Source organism: Cebus imitator, unplaced genomic scaffold (assembly GCF_001604975.1).
Source record: "Cebus imitator isolate Cc_AM_T3 unplaced genomic scaffold, Cebus_imitator-1.0 Scaffold61, whole genome shotgun sequence".
Classification (NCBI taxonomy): Eukaryota; Metazoa; Chordata; class Mammalia; order Primates; family Cebidae; genus Cebus; species Cebus imitator.
This window is the reverse complement of record NW_016107376.1, coordinates 8007872-8010699: the sequence shown is the minus strand read 5'-3', so window position 1 is coordinate 8010699 and position 2828 is coordinate 8007872. Positions and strand designations below refer to the sequence as shown.

General features: G+C 49.6%; 1 protein-coding gene across 3 annotated transcripts in view; it reads left to right on the top strand.

The window, feature by feature from the left end:
* PROSER2 (proline and serine rich 2) overlaps positions 1 to 2828 on the top strand; it is a 103571-nt gene that overhangs the window by 79835 nt on the left and 20908 nt on the right. The window lies entirely within an intron of this gene.

The window sequence follows — 2828 nt, the reverse complement described above, 5'->3', positions numbered from 1 at the left end:
AAAAAAGCCAGGCGCCATGGCTCATGTCTATAATCCTGGCACTTTGGGAGGCTGAGGTGGGTGGATTACCTGAGGTCAGGAGTTCAAGATCAGCCTGGCCATCGTGGAGAAACTCCATCTTTAAAATAAAAAGAAAAAAAAAAGAAGAGTTTGTTTAACCAGCTGTCTCCTTAAATCTTAGCTATCTCTTAGGACTTGGCTGAGTTGTCGCCTTTACTGTGAAATCTCTCAACCCTCCCTGGAGCTCCTCCTTCCTGGGCACTCATGGAGTCCCTGTAATGGCACTGAGCATTGTTACACATCTGTCTTCCCTTAGAGTTGGTGCTATGTGGCAGAGTCACTTGTGGAACTCCCTAAAAACACACACACCCAGCCTTTACCCCCGTAAATGTGTTCTGTAGGTCTGGGTCTGAGTCCCAAAGAGTTTCTAATCCATTGCCTGAGTTAAGCATCAGTGGGTAGATGGGCTCCTCTATGGAAGGGAAGCCTCTGATTCATCTGCCCAAGGTAGGTAGGAAAACAGGAAGCATCAAAGAATGTGCTGAGGCTAGAAAGGACATGGGTTCAGATGGAAGCAGGTGATGACTGAGTGGCTGAAACTTTGATTCTCCAGCCTGTTGGGAATGGGTTCAAGTTGACTGCTTTTGGGAGCGTGGTGACATTAAAGTGTTGTTTCAAGATTAATCCAGCTGGAGAACCCAGCAGAAGTGTGGAGAAGAGGGAGAGGGCAGGAGGACAGCAGACGGCGGCTGTAGTTGGATTGTGTACCCCAAAGCTCATGTATTGGAAACTTAATCCCCAGGACAGCCATGCTGAGAGGTGGGGACAGGAGGAGGTGACTCGTGTTATTGCAGGAGTGGGTTCACTGTACAAGCAAGTTTGTCCCTTTCTTGCTGTCTCTTACCGGTGATAACTTCCGTTGTCTTACGGTACGGCAGGAAGGCCCTCAGCAGATGTGACCCTGGATCATGGACTTCCCAACCTCCAGAATCACAAGCCAAGGAAGTTTGTTTCTTGTACAGCAGCACAAAACAGATGAAGACAATGGCTGTGGCAGTAACGCAGGCACATGCTAAAATGTGCTGAACTTGGGAATGGGACCAGAAGGGAAGTGGATACAACTCACGTTGCAAGGGAAGAGTCCACAGGGCTGGGCAGCGGGCCGCCTGCAAGTGGCAGGATGGGGAGTGTGGGAGATGTTTCCATGGCTCATTTGTGTGATGAGGCCCCGGCCCTGGGTCTAGGGTGGGTGCTGAGTCACACATGTGGCAAAACCAGCCCTTTCAGGTCAATAACAGAAAGACCTAGTTACTTGAGCTGTTCCGTATACCCAAGTGTGGCCATTTCCTCCTGAGATGGTGGCGGGACAGGGAAAGGAGGGCTTTGTGCATTACACCATCTCGGGCATTCTAGGGCCTCCTGGAATGTACAGGAAGATAAAGGGAGCGGCCTGTCTCTCCTAGCTCCACAGCCCACCAGCTCTCCTAGGATCATCAACTTTGTCTTCGTTTTACTATTTGGAATAGTGGCAACTTTATGTATATGCTTATCTTCTGGTTTCCTAGCCTTGCTCTTAAATCACCATTTGATGTGTACTGATTGGGCAGAAATGTGTCTTTTTTAATCTGTTCTGCAGAGATGTTTGTAAGGTTTCTCAGTGGAGGTTTTCCTGGTAATGCTTGAAGTCTTGAATGGCAGGGTTCCCCTAAAGGTGTTCAATGCTGATTGGACTTTCTCCACAAATGGTCATGTCTCTGTTAATCAGCAAGAGGCTTATTCCTATGAGTCTTCTTTGGTCTTCTAGAAGGTTTTGTTGAACTCTCTAACACACTGTTCAGGGGCTGGGCTGGATTTCCTGCTAAAAGGGTCAGGACCAGGCATGGTGGCTCACGCCTGTAATCCCAGCACTTTGGGAAGGCTGAGGCAGGCAGATCACTTGAGCTCAGGAGTTTAAGACAGCCTGGGAAACATAACAAAACCCTGTCTCTACAAAAAATAAGCTGGGTGTGGCAGTGCACACCTGTAGTCCCAGCTACCCATGAGGCTGAGGTGGGAGGACTGCTTGAGCCCATGAGGTCAGGCTGCAGTGAGCTGTGATTTTGCCACTGCACGCCAGCCTGGGTGACAAAGTGAGACCTTGTCTCCACAAAAAAGTGGGGTAGGGGGCGGTCAGAGGACCATATGACATTAAGGGGCATACAGGGGACCGTTTCAGTGTCTTTGCTCCTGGAAGTAAAAACGGGAATTTCCTTGTAGTATTAGCTTGGGGCGCTTTACTTTTTATGTACAGCCTGCAGTAGCATGAGGCTTCCACAGAGTCTCCAGTTTTGGAGATGTCAGCCAAGCTCCCAGTGGTAACGTGTTAGCTCTTGTCACCTCCCCACAAGTCTGAACTGTAACGGAGCTGGAAAAGGAACCACAGTTTGTGGTGTCTGAGGCAGAAAAGACAGGGCAAGCCTGAGTGTGAAAGAGCTTGGAAGCGTAGACCCTCAGTGCAGAAGATGCCACATTACTGTCATATTTCCGGCACCAAAGTAATCTTGAATTTACCCATCTTTCCTTGAGATCATTCTAGCTGGGCATGGTGACTTCTGCCTGTAAACCCAGCTACTCAGGAGGCCGGGGCAGGAGGATTGCTGCAGCCCAGGGGTATAGTGCCAGCCTGGACGACATAGCAAGACTCCATCTCTGAAAAAAAATTTAATTATTCTGGCCAGGCGCGGTGGCTCAAGCCTGTAATCCCAGCACTTTGGGAGGCCGAGGTGGGTGGATCACGAGGTCAAGAGATCGAGACCATCCTGGTCAACATGGTGAAACCCCGTCTCTAC